Source organism: Dermacentor andersoni, chromosome 10 (genome assembly GCF_023375885.2).
Source record: "Dermacentor andersoni chromosome 10, qqDerAnde1_hic_scaffold, whole genome shotgun sequence".
In the NCBI taxonomy this organism is placed as follows: domain Eukaryota; kingdom Metazoa; phylum Arthropoda; class Arachnida; order Ixodida; family Ixodidae; genus Dermacentor; species Dermacentor andersoni.
The window spans coordinates 92,228,616-92,245,969 of NC_092823.1; the positions used below are offsets into that span (position 1 = coordinate 92,228,616).

The 17,354-nt window shown below is 46.2% G+C and overlaps 1 protein-coding gene across 7 annotated transcripts in view; it reads left to right on the plus strand.

Moving 5' to 3' along the window:
* The window catches only part of LOC126544331 (uncharacterized), a 190,615-nt gene that overhangs the window by 87,871 nt on the left and 85,390 nt on the right, over positions 1–17,354 (plus strand). For 2 of the 7 annotated variants that reach the window (XM_055062523.2, XM_050191614.3), the window contains exon 1: positions 9,280–9,781. The exons of 3 other annotated variants lie outside the window; for them this stretch is intronic. The gene's annotated coding sequence lies outside the window, so the exon portion shown is untranslated. Of the gene's footprint in view, positions 1–3,169; positions 3,270–9,279; positions 9,782–17,354 lie in introns of those variants that run through there. 2 more of the 7 variants (XM_055062526.2, XM_055062524.2) reach the window with 2 other exon arrangements.

Genomic DNA, 17,354 nt, shown 5'->3' on the forward strand with positions numbered 1-17,354 from the left:
AACAGACGCTGCAACGAAAATTCGTGTGCTTGCAAATGAAGCCATCAAAACTTTATGGAACACACCCAGCTTAAAGCATACACGTCTACACCGACTGGACCCATCCCTTCGACTTCGACCCCCACCTGGGCTCTCTCGACTCGAAACAGCAGTACTTTGCCGACTGTGGCTTGGTATCGCCTACACAAGATCCTTCGCCTTCCGAGTCGGTATGGACGACAGCGCGGCTTGCAGACACTGCGGCGGCGAAGAGACTATCGAACACGTGCTTTGCCACTGTCCTCGATACAGCGCGCACTGGCTGTCACTAGCGACCGCGTTGGCACGCCTTGACGACAGGCCACTTTCAGAACAGTCAGTTTTGGAATGCCGACATGAACTGTCGTCGCAGCAAAAGTCGGTCAAGGCTCTGTTGACTTTTCTACGTGACAGTGGCCTATTAGAAAGACTATAATGACCCCATTTCGTCCCTTTTCATATTTTTTTTCTCACGCTTTCATTTTTGTCACGCTCTTCTTTCCGTCTTTACTTCCCCTTTCCCTTCCCCTAGTGCAGGGTAGCAAACCGGACGTTTTAAGTCTGGTTAACCTCTCTGCCTTCCTCTCATTTGCATCTCTCTCTCTCTCTCTCTATTCTCTCCCTTTTCATTCCACCTGAAACCGTACTGCGTATCAAGTGAGGAAGAACAATGGAAAGCGACGTCAAGATAAAAAATGTGCTTCTTCAGAAATTCCCAGTCATGAGATCCTCAAACAAGGCATTACACGTTCTTTTTTTTAACCCTCACGACTGCCTTCGAAGCTGCCACTCCGGTGTAATCTAGTACGTACCTCAGGGATCAGCGATTGCTCACTACGGATGACAACATGAAATGAAATGCTGTAAAGTACGAATCCTTCCTAAACTATCCAAGGAAGAGGAAGGAAAAACTAATGCCGCCAGCGCTACACTAGAAGCGCTGAGTTCCAGCAGAACGCACCCTAACTATGGTCAGCAGAGGGGCAGGTATAGAGCATTACGATGACTGGGGGAGAGGGTAGCCCAACGTCTCGTCGACGTCATTTGTACCGCGTAGTTTCACGTTTCCTACGCTCATCGCGTACAGGCAACGTGTAGCGATATCACGCAATTTCAGCTGAGCGTTGCTGACGTTCCCCTCTTCTCGGGATTCGCGCGCTGAGGCATTGCGGAGAACCCCGTCGGCTCCGCGTTCTTAATTATCGCGCGTCAGCGAGCGACGCGCAGTCAGCTTGTCTGCAACACGACCAAGCAACAAAATGAACTCAGCGTAACGCCCCGTTGTATAGCATTGTGCCTTCCGCCGCCTGCACGAGCTCTGCGCGCATGCGCACTAGCGATACTGCAAACCGGCTGTTCGCAAATTGCTAGAATACGTTGGTCGCAGCGGAGCCTACCGCAAACGCTGACGTAAAAGCTCTTTAGTGAGGACGTATAGTAGCCGCCCGCTCACGCTTTCGCTGCTGACAGCAGCACCAGTCCAGATAGCCAAGTGAGCCGAAGACGGAACACCTTGAAGGCAACTTTACGTGTTTATGATGGCCTCTGGTTATCCACCGTTCCGAGTTTTCGCGTTCTGTCAGACTAGTGCAACCGCGCGTGTGTAGCATGGCTGAAGGAAATGATGACCAAGACAAATAATTTATGCGTTCTAAAGCTGCCCTGGATGTAACAAGCCTTCAATTATGAAGCTTAAGCAAGCCTCAAAGCCAGCTTGCGTGTGTTGCAGTTCAGAGTGTCACCTGATTTCCGCCATACTCGACACGACTGGCGTTAGCAGCACCCGTAGGAAGCTGAAACACCAGCGACGCCATCGGGCAGGGCACGATGCCTACATCAATAACGGAGCCGAGGCTGGGTCTCAACGTTCCGCATATAGGTAGGGGGGACGGACGATAACGCGTAGATACGGGACCCGTTAGCAAAGCCATGTTTCTTCTACGCGCCGTCGCCGAACTGCTCCCAATTAGACTATTGCCCATGCATTGAGGATCGGCATGCAACCCTCCGCCGGCCCTATGCGCGGCGTCGAGTGTTTTTTTGAAAGCACGAGGTGGGTTTCCCCATCGCGCCTTTCTTTCGAGGCTCCGTGTCGTATGACTTTCTTTTTTGTTGTGGACGCAGAAGCGGCCTTCCGTTAGGAGACTTCCGTCTGACAACCTTCCATTCATGCCTCGTTGAGCTATGAGAAAACGTACTAGAGCTGAAGGGGGCAAAAAAAGACAGGAAAGGAAATGTGACCTGCTGCTCGTTCCGGGTGTTGCAACAGCAAAGCAACACTCAAACCGTAGTGGTGGTGCAATAGCTGTGCCGTTATCCAATTGAAGGCCAGGTCTTGGGCTCAATTCTCAACCGATGTGGTTCACATTTACATGGGGACAAAGTAAAAAAAAATGTTCTGCACTTAAACGCACGATTTATGGGCAAATTTGGCACTGCGCCATCTATTGCAGCCCCAGTATCACTTCGGGATGTTAAACTACGCTAATGAAGCAACACCGATTCCTCTGCGGTGTACAGTATTGAGATGCTGTGTGGAAAAATTAATTCTCCAGTTATACGTCGGAAAGCCGCGATGTGATTATTAGGCGTGCAGTAGTGGACGACACAAGAATAACTTTGACAGCTTCGGGTTGCCTGATAAGCACCTAAATTTATGTACGCGGCGACTTTTAACGTTTCACGTCTTCCGAAATGCGACCATGAAGCACGCGATTGAATCCGGGAGCTGAATCTCGGAAGCACAACGCCGTAGCCACTTGGCTATCGCGGCGGATAAGCCACTGCTTGAAACAGCTGGGAAAGATAAGGCAACCCTTGTGTACTTTTATCTAGAATACAAGTGTGGTCGAAATAACCGGACTCGGTCAAACGAATGCATTGCGCTAGCAGTGTTGCGTTTCACAATCCTGCGCTGTATGACGCACACGGCAAGGCATTGAGTGTGAACGCTAAAGCTGTGATGAACAGGATCATCTTACGCCACCTTCTATAATTCTCGACTGCATATCGCACCGCTCCCCCCCCCTTTCCCCTCTTCCAAGGCACATTGTTTCAGGGCTATTCTGGCCATAACTACGTGTTTACGAATGGGAGCAGGGTGTTTCATCGCGGTCGCGTGCCTTCCCTGTCCGCAGTACCGATAAGCGGAAGATAAAGGGGCTATACGTGGGCCTTTCCGCAAAAAAGTTGGGGGAAAATATAGGATGCCACCGCCAGGAAAGGACATATTCAAGTGGTGCAAGCACGAGGTACGTCAGCCAAGAAAGAATGTGCTCTGTTCAGCGTTTTATGACGGCAAGAATTTACGACTGTTGTCACGGAGCGCGCATGTCGTAGCTAAACGACCGCTTTATTTTTTTTTATCTTGACGTCTATTTGCCTTTTTCCTATCCACGTGCGTAAATTGCATGGCATGTGCTAGAATTTCGTCACCTTTCCTACGTTTCTCGCCGTCTCGACCAGGAATTACTGCGAGAAACGTCAAGAACAGGTCAGCAAGCTTTAAAGTGCTTCGCATTGTGAAGCCTTTATGAGATCACGCGTTGAAATGCAATGTTCCGGCCTTGTTTTTTGGGGGCATGCTTTAGAAATATAGCTACTGAAGAAAAATTCTGTGATACGATTGTCTTCTAGCTCAGGCATCGACAATAAAAGTTCGCTATTGTCACGAGCCCGGGGAGACTCAGTCTGCTGTGACTTTCGCACGAGACCAGCTCGTAAGATTTTCACCGGAGTCACACGCATCGCTAGCTTTGAAAGCGGCACACGCATTGGGGCAATTACTGAAGTCCCCACGCCTCCATGACCAACGGTGTTGTCTTCATTTGTGTCGCAAGACCAAATGACACCCTCCGTGCTCTTTCTCCTTTCTTATTGCGTAGGGTAGCAAAGTGAACATGCGTTTGGTTGACCTCCTTCCTTTTCCTTTTTCTCCGTATTACGGGATAGTAGAGTAGCACCACCAAATTATCGACAAAGAGCATGTAATTATATTGCAGTGGACGCCTGGACATACCGGCATTGCTCATCGAGAAGTCCACTCGGTCCGCCTATATAGGAGGCCGGCCAGTTTCGATGCCCTTATCCAGAACAGCCGCTGCAAGAAGACTTATTTTCATTGAAAAAATTATGACACACACATATTGGTCTTCCCCCCAATTTCACGAACTATCATCTTCGTGCACTTTATTCATGCCTAAAGGTGCATGTGCCGCCAAAAGTTTCCCTCCCTGAGGCGGCATTGTTGTGCTGCCTCTGGCTCGGGGTGTCATTTATAACGGCCGACTCGTTCCCCTTCCTAGGAATGCGTGGGGGGGGGGATACGTTCATTTCATGTGTAACTCTGGTAAAACAGCAGAAAGCATCGAGCACATTTTCTGTCTCTGTTTCTGGTATGACTTCCAGCGTGAACCTCTTCGTCCAGCATTACACCGGCAGGGCTGTAGACCGTTTCCGTGAAGGAAGATTTGGGCCGCGGTCGAGAGCGTCCATTGCACCGAAAGCTACAAAAGCGTTATTGCAGCAGCTAATGTCGACAGGTCCTACCGACCATTTATAGACTCGGCGCATACCTTCAAACGCGGCCAAACCTGTGCCTGCTCTCTCTCCTCACTCTCGTTTCGCCTCAAATTCTCATTTTATTAGTGTAAGGTAGCAAACCGGATGAGCGTCTGGTTGACCCTGCTGCATTTCTTTTCTACTGCTTCTCTCTCTCCCTCTTTCTCTGTGTCCGGAAAACGTTCCGCAACTGTTGAGAACACTTTGATTGCACAGCGCTGTAGAACACCTGCCTCCTTCGTTAACGGGTGACACCATGAGCCTTTCGGAAAGCAGTCACAATCACAGAGTTGACGGTCCGCAATGATTCCGCTTGGAATAAACTCGCACCCAAAATGAATGCGAACCATATTAAAGCACACCATGAGCGGCATTAGAACAAGTTCATTGTGAGAAATACAGGGCGCATATATGTAGGACGACTACGGGAATATCACATTCTGGTGCGTTGTTCCGGAGTACTGCAGATGATCACATATGAGGCCTTCACGCGGAGTTGTTGAAGCAGAAATGCTTCAAAAATTGTCCATAGAAAGTTGATTAAAGCAGCACTCTTTCAATGTTTGTGCTGCCATGCGGTAGATAAACACAAAAGTCCCGGATTTGCGCAAGAGCATGGGCAACGTGAAATAATTTAACACACGGAGCAGTAGAATAGCGGACTCTTCGATTGCTTTTCAGACATCTGCAAGAGTGAACCAAGAAAAAACAGTCTACAGGCAAAGGAGAAGCTTATAGAAGGCCAGCCTTGGCAAAACCGGCAACACAAAGATGAAAGAAATGAGCCGGAGATCTCGGACCCGGCAACGGTGGAAAGTATACAAAGGCCGGACAAGTACGTTATGCCCACGTTCTCAATATGGGCTTTAAATATGTCACTTCCGCGTGGGTGAAAGGAATCGTGGGCGTGAAACGATAGAAACCGCGTTCAACGCTGTGTCCGATTCAGCGTACAATCTGTCGCACGATCTTTCGAAACAGCAGCGAGATTCAATGCGTTTGAAACACGACCCATCCATTTCAAACAGTCGAAGCGATCATTCAGAGACCTCGCACATCTTATCCGAAGCCGTGTCGTACCATCTCGTGTCTTCAGTTGGAACATTCCTCGTAGAATCATAAGAAGCCCAACCAGCGCACGCGCAAGATTTTCAACTTCGGCTTGCCAAAGCGGTCCTGTTCACGAACTTTTCGACCTGCAGACTGGAAATGGTCTTTTAGGAAGCGCAAGAAAAGCTCGTATCTTTTATATGTAGTTCTTGTAGATGGTCTCGTTAGTCTAAACGGCAAGATAACTTGTTCTTGGACAAGTTGGTTGATGCTTGGTGAAGGAATCGCAGTGCAAATAAAATATAAACCTTAAAAAGAAGCCTGTACACCATGGGTAATACAGGCGTGCAGTCTTTCGTTGTTTGTTTTACTTCAACTGCAATGAATTTAACAGGACGTGAACAGGTGTTCTTTTATTTGAAATTCGCGCCCATGGCTGGGCAAAATTATGTTGTGAGGTTATTAAGCAGTACAAATGTGAAGCCGTGCCTTCTGATTTGAAATAACTGTTTTAACAGCAAGGCTGATATGGTCTATATACAATGTGACCAAGGTGCCAATAAGTTATGACGATTAATACGAGCTGCATACAAGGTGTAATTACCGGTCATTGAACGAAGCGAGTTCTTTAAGTACTGATGACCACAATTAAAGCCATCCGGATGTGTAGGCATGTCGCACATGATGGCCTCGAAGACTTCATAAAATTGCCTTTGACGGTCGCGTAGGTGCTCCTCATTCGTTTACCTTGCCAAACAGGGCTATACACGGGGCAAGATGTTCACGATGTTTTAACTGTATCCGAAAGACGATTAGATCGCTTGTCATCAGCAGTCAAAGAGCGGTGTGAGCTCGCCCTAATGCTTCACTTGCGTACATCTCTCCTGGCATGCAATTTCAGAATATACCAACTTAATTACAGAAAGCGACACGAGCAGATACCTAATAACTGTTCCTGAAGAGACAATGCAGAGAACCACGGCATAGGAACGCAATAATTTATAGCTTTCTTGCGTACCTGCCCTCACTATGATGTCCAACGCCTCTCTCTGCGGGCGACTTTACACCGACTGGACTCGAGACCGTTCACCGAGTCAAATATACTAGGACCGTGGCCACACCCGTCACTGGCTCCAAAAGCGATTCGTGCACTAGTGCAGTACTTGAAGTGCACCGGTTTAAGAGACCGTTTATAGTGTCCTTGTGTATGGTGTCCCTCCTAAACGTACTCAGTGCTTACTCTCTCCCTTCCTTCATTTTTCTATTCCCCTTTCCCCCACCCCCAGTGTAGGGTAGCAAACCGGATGCCGTACTGGTTGACCTCCGAGCCTTTCCTATCCTTGTTTTCTTTCTCTCTATAGCTTTCTTGAAATATTGACTCTATAACTGCTCCTTCGTTTTCGCAGAATTCATTCATGGAACAGTGATTTCAGACAGATCACGACGTGCCATATTTAAGACCATGATAACTGCAGAATCGTGTATTACACTGTTCCTTTCTTTTAAAGCAATTCTCGACTATTCATCGAATCTATAGGCAATATCTTCTGTCACGTGCCCTTGAAAGAGAGTTTGTCTAGAAAATTTTCATTATTAGGTCGGGGCTATAATGTTGCAATGCAGTCAGGCCTCATAAAAAGGCACAATTTAGCACAAATAAATCTTCCGCGGAGCGCCTGCCCCCCCCCCCCAAAAAAAAAAAAAATCAAAGCAGTTTCCTGGGATTCCAGAATAATGCTACTGATACGCGAAACGGGTCAATGTGGTACAAATTGAAGCACTGTCCGCTGCTTCTGTTCTTCGAGAAATAGTTACATTTATGACCGCAACGCTCTCTCGCATATTAGAGTAAGCACGCTGAGAATGTTGGGAGAAAGCAGGACCGCCGGTGATTTTACAGACCTATAAACCGGAGTCTTCTTTTTTTTTTTTTTGCTTCAGTCTTTTTGTAGTCGACACAGCTACAAGATATGCTTCAGAAAAGAAGATAATTCGCTAGCGCAATTTTACCGCCCACGTGAGTCGTATGTTCCTAGAAATTAGGTGGGCAGGTTTTATGTTACTTATGACAATTCACTGTAGAACAAAAAGCGGGAAAGCTGCAGACAAGTCACTAAAATATTTAGCATATTGAAACAAAATGTAGGTTCTACTGACTGAAATTTAGAGACCAAGCCTTCAGTATAAGGACTATGATGCTACCTACTAGGGTATACTTGAAAGTGTTTGAAGGAACCACTCAAAGAATAATGAGCCATGTTTTCATCATTTATGTCAGTTGACCTCCTGAGACCGCTAGTAGAAGTTCATCAAAAGTTGTTTTCTAGTAATCTTCCCATTGAATCTAATTTACTGGCTATAGGTACGGCAAACAATCCCAGCTGAAGCCCGATTATTTTACCATTTATAAACAGTTCTTGAGTCCAGATCAAAACGTTCTTGTTCGTAATAGCTACATGCCCTTGGCCAGATGCCTTAGCTGAATTTATGTCCTAGATCATCATTGCTTGGTACTTGATTTTACGAACAGTTCCAATGTAGTACTGTTTGTTGCTGCAGCACTTTCAAGATATTCAAGGGGTCACTTCGCTTTCTAAAGAACGTTGTACTATGTAGTAACAGGATGATTTCATAAATCTGTGATTTTATTTAAATGTGCCATCTTTGTCTTTTGTGACACTTTATGCTTTTACGATGTACCCGCTGCTATATACACGCTAATTACATGCCAATCACAAAAACAAGGACACCCATCTCAAGAAAATGAACATTGCGAGCACCAGTTTGGGTATTCAAGCTAGTCACATACATGGGCAAAGATAAAAAAAAAGACTTTTATTCATCAACCACCTATATATAGGCGAAATCACGGTGAACTTCGAAGGCTATCAGAATAATACTGTGGGAGTAACAGCAGTGTAATGGTAAACGGGACAAGGTGAAATGAACTAGCCATCTATTTTAGCGTAGCTGTTCGTCTTATACAGTGCCCAAACACGGAGCAGCAATGTATAGGGACAAAGAGCAGGTAAATAATAACGTCAGACCGCCGACGCTACGGAAAGCGATAGATAAACCCGAAGAGAAAAAAAATGTGCAATGGTTTTACAAACCCGATGTGCTGGATTCGCATTCTTCCGCGGTTCACTGTTCATATATCTAAACGCACCGCTTGCTGTTTCGTGAGTTACCGCAACGACAAGCAACTGATGGTTTCCATAAAGCAAGCGCTCTCTTGGGAAGCCACACGCATTTCTTTGTCGTCTGCATGCTCGTGCGTAGGTGTACGCGCCTACAGTTCTCGGTGCCTGTCAGCGTCACGCTCACGCGTCTTATTCGCTACACCACCGAATAGGCGCGAGTCCATACCATTCTCCAATCACGGCACGACAATTGTCACTTGATCGCGGGCTTCCTTTTTTTTAAGTCGTATTAGGCCCGTAAATAGCATTTCGTCTCGCCCCTTTCCTCCTCCTTCTCGAATCCTCTGTCGTGCCTGCTTGAAACCTCCACCGCGCCAGACGATTGCATTTTCTCACACGCCGCGCTAGCCGATAGGGTGTAGGCTTCATCTCCGGTGTTACGACTGACGTCGCTGCGACCGCAGCGACCAATCAGAGCACGCCTGCGTCAGGCCCTGGGGGGAACGCAGCGCCACTTATGTCGCCGTTACGATACGCGTTACGTTACCCGTTCGCAAGCTCAGCCGTGACAGTCAAAAGGCCGGGCTTGAGATGTACCCCGCTCAAAGCTGCTGGCGCTCGCGAACCGTTAGGAACCCATTAAGAAACGCGGCAAGCGAGCGCCGTGATCGCAGCTTCGAAAGGTTTTAGCCAAGACAGGCCACAAGCGAAGACGTTTCCAATCGAATCTGCATTACCAAGCTACGTTCCCCAACTGGAAAGTGCGTGAATAAGGACCTACCTTAAATTGAAAGATATAAATCCGACGGATGCAACAAAGCAGCAGTAGAAGGAGTGCACGTTCTTATTGGGTTGCGGAACTTTATTTATTGCCATTGTGAAGCTCCACTTTTAACGGGAGCTCCACGCTAAAGGAAGAATCTCCTTTCTTGCTACCTCGTCGTCTTCTGCGCCTGGCTTGAAGAGAAAAAGTGTCCAACCCACATTCGTACTATCATCCTCAAGAAGCGGTGAGTCTGCAGTTTTTGCTGTCATCTTTTTTACTCTCTATTCATTTACCCTCGATGCAGTTGTGACATTTATTTACGGGATCCGCTTACTAACCTCATTCAAATTTGAATGCATGGATGCTGGGTCCTGATTGGAAAACGGAATTCTTGTCGTTGACGCAATGAAAAAGAAGTATAAGCGAACTTCGCTGTACCGTCATTCCATTACGTATAATGATCAATGTGGGACACATTTTTCTTCTTCATATTTCTGCCGTATAGAAAGTCTCTGTGGCACTGAAAACGCGCATGATTAGATGTGGCGGAAGAAAACGATATCGTGAAGGAAAATTGAAGGCAGACAAAAATTTACTTTTATAAATTGGGCCAACCTCGAAAAGAGAGAGAAAATGAGACTTGTGAGCAGCGTCAGCAAACCAAGAGCATTCTATTGAGACAGCGCCATTTTTGAGTAAGTTTTGTCATCGTGACGTATGAAATCTATACCCGGATAGATCTCATCCGCCAACCGAACTCGTGGATGATAAAGCTGCACGCGATATAAAAGAACGAAATCAGCTTTTCGGTTTTCAAATCGCTTCCATTTTTAACTCACTCCGATGCTCTTTAAGAGCGTATCCACCAACTGCAGGAACCTAGCGTTCAGATTCTAAATAACAATAACTGTTAGAACTAGTTAATATATTAATCAGTGTTCATTATTTCACCATGCATGAACCTGTTCTCCGTAGCGCTTTTGGCACTAAGCTCATTTCGCCCGCATACGTGAGCTGATATGACAATAAGCGCAAACGTCGAGAGGCATAAGCAAGGCGTTATTTTTTTTTGCTTTTCTCTTGAGAGGCAGAACAAAATACAAGGTACATACAAATGACAGGCCCACCCGCAAATTTTACCTCGATAGCGTTAAGAATCCGGTGTCGCTGAAGTTCTGGCGCCCCGCGGCCGGCGTGGACATAGAGAGTTTCTAACCACATATACCCAGGCCTTTAATGTGACGCAAGAAAATTACTGAACTAATTGAATTTCTCAAGCTATAATACGTAGGAAAATTGTAAACCACGACCTAAACACCACCTACAGAGATGATAACTCTCGGAATGTAATTTCAATATACGAGAAAACATAATTCCGTTTCGCGAAAACTCAAACAAACCCCTTTCCTAGCGTTTATAAAAATCACAGCCCGTAGACAGCGTTCGCCATTTGCGCACGCTGGAGCGTAAACATCTCAGAGTCCACAGAGCAGCGCACCGGCTTCCTTGAAATACTTGCAGATGGCGCTCGCCTGCGGCGCATCGTAGTGTCCCTGTATATATCTATATATATATATATATATATATATATATATATATATATATATATATATATATATAGGATATATACGATATACGGTATATAAGGTATCTTATATGTTATATACAGTAAGATTATTGGGCCATTAACTTATTGCATTTTATTTCAGCAGTGATAAACCTCATTCCCTCCCCCCGCCACTATAGCTCTTAACTGTTGTGTTATTTTTGGGTGCGAACTAGAAATCCCTGCTTGCCTCTAAAAACATATTTGACGAATGGCGGCAATTTCCGAACATGGCAAGGCCTCAATCTAATCTCGACAACGGTGATAATTTTGTGGAAGAACAAGTCCTGACGAAACTGAGGTCGCGACCCCCAACAATCAACTAGCCAGTGATAACATAGCGCTGTGCAGTTCTTCGATAGTGCAGCGTACACTTGAAAGGCATTTAGTATGAACGTAGAGCGGGACACGTTTAGTTCGTACATCGTTACAAAAAGTTTAACCTTGGTTTCTCTGAAGGTTTCGCCAACGCAGTAACTATTGTTTTTTCAAAGCTTTCATGTGTATATTTTTGTAGCAGTGTGATAAAAGTTAGTCTTTGTGAATGCCAAATTGACAATAAAAAAAATTTATGCGCCTCATATAGCACAATTCTAGTTATCTCGTATGATCGTATGAGGTGAAACATAAAAAAAAAAAGATATGCGTTCGCAATACATCATTAGTTATTGCACACATGCAGCACGTGATTGCTTTTGTAGTGTTCTATTAGAATTACAGCGTATTGCGATTTCACTAAGGACACAATTTCCTGCAGGTACAAGTTTCACGACGTCATTAGAGTCTTCTATAGGTCTTTTTTAATATCCTTTCTATTTGGACGAGTTGAAATAGTGAATAATGTACGAGATAAAGACGGCAAGATATGTGACTGCTTTAGATGACATGCCGCATTCAACCACACGAGCTATGGAACAAACATGTATATTGGTGTTGCGTCTTTCGTGCCGGCATGCTTCTGCCCTTTCGTTCCCTCAAGGCGTTACAATTTTGCAATACTACGACAAATATTAGCTGGAAGACGGTTCTACGTCTTCGTCCCTTCTCGGCGTTGTTGTGGCCAGCGCTTTTCCAGAACCGCTTAATTGCCTTCCGTGCTTCCGCGTCAGTTGAACGAAAACAAGCCGACAAACAGAAAGATCGACAGCACTGGAACGTAGCGAAAGTAAATAGAGCGAGAGCGACGTAAGACTCAACGAGTGAGAAAGGCGCGCCATCTCTTATCCGTCGCCCATCCGTCTGCCTTGGCGAGCTGTTGACAGAGCGTTCGAGTCGGCCGCTTTAATTAACCGAGCGTTTGCCCGCAAGCGGCTCCTAGAGCGACGTGGGGGCTCATAAATCACGGGGCAGGAAAGGGGGGGGGGGAGAGGGGGGGGGGAGGCGACTGCGCGCCGCGTATGGTGTCGTGCTATTTGCCTCCCGTACGGACCGCGATCCACTGCTCGAGTCTGGATATTTGTTGTCCGAGGCTGTAAATTAGGCACGGCGGGTAGGAAGCCGAAAGCCGGCTCGCCACGAGTGCTCGTGTGTGTTGTGGGAGAGCGCGTGCTTGTGTGCGCGTCTACGGGCCACGAGCCGTGTCCAGTAATTGCGCTCTTAATCTTGTTTCCTACAGAAGTGGAACGTATGTTCAACTAGGTTAGGAGCGTAGGAGCAAAGAAGGGAAGCGTCGCCGTTACAACGCCGATGAGCGTGAATATTCAAAATATTCAAAATTCCCGCGATGACGCAAGTAGTGACGTAGAGAAACCGCTTGCAGCACGCCCGATTGTCTTACCTGTTAACTCCAGTTCAATGCACAAGGAAGTTGGATCGTAGTTCGTTGAACTCGCTTGGCTAAGGAACAAGCAGGCACGTTGACTGCTTTCGCGCAACCGTGTGGCTAGTCTTTGTTTTTGTGACGTATCTTCATGCATAGCTCGAAACATATGTGAATACAGGAGAGGCTGCATTGCCAGCGAAACAATGAATATGATGAAAGCTAAGACGAATACTAACACCTTAATTTTTTGGTACCTACGGTCATATATATATATATATATATATATATATATATATATATATATATAATGTGAGCGTGCAGTGTGGACTTCAATGTTTTAAAATGTGCCTAATCATGATCAGTACCTTTCATCTTCGTTTTCACGATCGGTCAGGCGAGTTTTAACTTAACCCGCTCCAGTGATACTCATGTGAATGACCATAGAAGGCAGCACCAGGACATCAACACCGGCCCTTAATCATCATCTTTCTTGCCACTCAAGCATGACCCGCATACGGACCGTAACATACCTACATAATTACCGTGCTTCAACGAGGCGTTGTCTTTTTTTTCTTACTTGAATAATCTTCGGGGTGTTCCTTTATGGTCCCTTTAAGCGAATTAGAAGAAAAAAATTCCCATCGCAACACTCGTCTTATCCAAAGACACCCTAGTTGAATCTACTTTGCCAAGGCCCAAATGGACTTGATAAAACATGAACTTCAGAAGCCAGGCCCGAATTACTACGGTCGCCGGCTTTCAGCAGCGGCGATCCCTTTGGATTACAAGCAGGGAAGAACAAAGCACACCGACTGGAAGCGACCATGATCAAAGGGTGTAGCGCCGGACCTGAAGCCCAGCGCAAGGCGCCGCGTGGATTAGGAAATGTATGCGGTGAGATTATGAAGGAGCTTAAAAAACTAGGCATGGTTTTCCTTTCCACGTGCTAAAAGGAAGAAAAAATGATGGAACTTAGTATCGCTCGAATCCCCTTGTTCATTCCTTGGTGCATCAATCTAATTGTATTCTAGCTACCCTTTCGCGTCGCAGGCACTGGCTAATTACTAACCCTTGCCCATCCTTTTGAGTGCTCAAGTAAGATGATCAATTGTAATCCCTCGAGCGCACCCCGGTTTGGAGCTCCGTAAAACGCGAAGGATTACAGACGGTGGTGGGCAGTAAATATAAAACACAACCCTGTATGTTCTATGGTAGTCCTTTTTTTTGTTTTTTTCCTAAGCGTTCCTTTCCTTTAGTTTCCCGTCTTGGAAGCGGCTTGGCTAAGGTCACGTCTAATGGATTAGCTTTCAAAGGATAACCCACATTTTTTTGAAAATTTTGTAACACTCATACGACCGGGAGTGCCTTGCCTCAACCACGTTTTCCATAACAAAGTGGACCTTAATTGCAAATGCGGTGCAAAAAGTTTACGCATGAAGCTTCGCGCGCATGTGTTGGGCGAGCGAATAATATCTGACGCAAAAGTTGGCACGTTACTGAACCAATCAGAATCGAATTAAAAAAAAAAAGCAATTCCTCGTCCCTAAAATTTCTCTCGCTGGGTTCATTATCTGTCTTCACCCGCGCGCTTTCGGTATTTGATGTGCATTCACTTTGCGGGTTGCCCTTAAAGAATGTTGCCTTGGATCACTCGTCTCCCTGGTAGTGTTTTGTATAATTCATCTACAGACCTCAGAGAAACCGCGAACCACAAGTGTCTTGCCATAAAGACCTGGCGGATGATAGATAGATAGATAGATAGATAGAGAGAAAGGCAAAGGAAAGACAGGGAGGTTAACCAGAGATGATCTCCGGTTGGCTACCCTGTACTGGGGGAGGGGGAAGGGGATGCAATAGGTGAGAAAGAAAGAAGGATAAAAAAAGAGGAAAAAAAAAACCTAAGCACACACACGCACGTACACACGAACTATTTCTGTAGGCACTGTCACGCAACCCGCAAAGGCATTCCTAGTCTTACGCAGTGTCACCGTACAGTCCTGCGCCACACAGTGTACTGTCACAATTTGTCAAAAAGTCCCGTGTCTTTCAAGTATCGCAGCAGCGCCTTCATAGCGGATCGCGCTGATGTTCGCGTAGGCCAGGTACAGCTAAACACAAATTTATCCTATCGACTAGAGAGAGAGAGAGAGAGAGAAGAATACTGGAAGGCAGGGATGTTAACCAGTCAATAGTCTGGTTGGCTACCCTACACTGGGGGATGGGAGAAGGGGAAGACAAAGAAGGGAGAGAGAAGGTGTAGGTACGTGTACAGACAGCACTTCAGTTAAAGTCGCTCGAGCAAACCAGAACCGACCATCGGCTCAGAAGGCAGTGAAGGCACTTTTGTGTTTTCTCAGAACTATCGACTAGATGGCCCTATGTGTACATAGGATGGCGCCGTTTTCGCTATACTTGTGACTGGTGCTTTCTCTGTATTTACGCTTTCCGAAACTCCCCGTTTGTGTTGAACAAGAATCGGGATTACCAGTTATGAACGAAGTCACGTGATCAACAGACCTGGAACTTGAATTTTGCTTTGAGATTCCTGCTCTGATATACTAGAGGTAAATACACTCATAATAATAGTAATCATAGCGTATGCCAGATAAAATATTGCTTCAATTTGCACAACCCAGTAAGGTGCCCTATATTTAACGTTATTTTTCGGAATCAATACATACGTCTGTGAGCCAACAAACGAGCTGAGGTATCCTTTCTTTTGGTGAAAAAAAAAAACGGAACTATTACCGCGAGTATCTTACTTCCACATGACAAATGAGCGTTTCACAACGCTCAAGACTGCGAAACACACAGAAAAAAACTGTCGAGCTGCTCAAGCGATTTTTTTCGGAACGCGTAAGAACACCATATATGGTCACTTGGCAAAATTATACAAGAATAAATTTGAAGAGTTGCCCTCTATTATTTTCCGCACTTCTGATTCAAGCGGTCCCTCGCGTGAACAGCGGAATGTCATTTTTCTGCAGCTCCTTCTAAAACAAAACTGTCAGATGATTGGGTGCCTTTTGCAGCTAAAGAATGAGTTCGAAATAATAAATATAAGCAATATCGCTATTCTGATCCAGATATTATCTTGAATCTCTTGTGTCCTTCTGTACGAGGAGAGCATTCGAGGTGACAAGTGAAATATTTACAGCCAACGTTGTGGGAGGAAACTAGGGCTACATTTACAAAGCACCTCATGTGTAATTGCTGCTTTCTTGCCGCCGCGCCTTTCGCTAATGATATGTCCGAGCTGAGAATTGGTTGTCATCCGGACCGTACGAACAGGTTCTATCGTAAGTACTGTTTCGTGAGTGTTGGCCTGTTTTGTAAAAGAAGTAAAATTTAAAGAAAACGCAAAGTCTAACAACCCCATATTTTTCAAAGACAGAAGCTTCGGACGTTAATAGTCTCTCCCAAGCGTCGGACGCTTAGGAGAGGGCGATTCTCAGGTGGCGTCGATTCCTTAAAACGGGCCAGATTACGTGGCGCGCAAGAATTGCATTCGTTCTGTGCAACGGGAACGAAAGCGCTCTAAACGGGACACACGGTCGGTAATAGCTCGCACGCACACTCACAGACACGCAGCGTTCGCGGCTAAGACCTCGGTGCGGCACCGATAGGAACAGGACAAATAGCAGGAGAAGGCAGTTCTGGATTCGTCTCCACATACTCGACACTGCTTAAGCACAGAATCAAATGTCCAGATAACGGGGATCAACGGCAGGCGCGGCGAGAAGGGAACGAAGGAAGTGGCCCAGGGTAGGTTGTAAACAATGCTGTACGTGCTCTATGTGTGCGTTCGTGTATGTGTGTCTGTGCATATGTGTGCGTGTGTTCGCGTGAGCGTGTGTTTGCGCCGTAGAGAAAGAGAGAGAGAGATAGAGAAAGAGAGAAATGGCCGCAAACAAGCAATGTTACTGTGACAGCGCGCGCTTTGCACGCTTTGCGAACTGCGTTCTTCCTACAGCCCACTGCAGGGTATGATACGAGAGACACATTGCCAGCGCTCCGTTGTCGCATGTCCCATGCGTTACGGCATGCGAACATGGTCGGGCACGCCTAAACAGCGAGCGTCCGGACCGAGCGCCATGAAACCCAGCGTCTCGCTCTTTATAGGAAGTGCCTAAATCAAGTTATTCTAACTCAATCTACCGGTTCTCGGTGGTCCTAGAGCATAAAGCCCTTACAATTTATTCCTTTTTTTGTTGTTGTTGTTGTTGGCGCGCCATGCGCAGAATGTATGAGTCTGGGGCGGGCTGGTGCGGAAAGTTTGCTGCCTTCTGCGCCAACCTAGGCGTCACAGCTGAGCTCTTTGTCCCTGGCGCGGTTCGCTTTGATTCCACCGAGTCATCGATTTGTTGCGGAGTTGTTTCAAAACAAACCGCGACGCGTGTGAAACTGTAACCTTTAAAAGAGAGTGCACATGGAAGGCTGTTTTTAGTC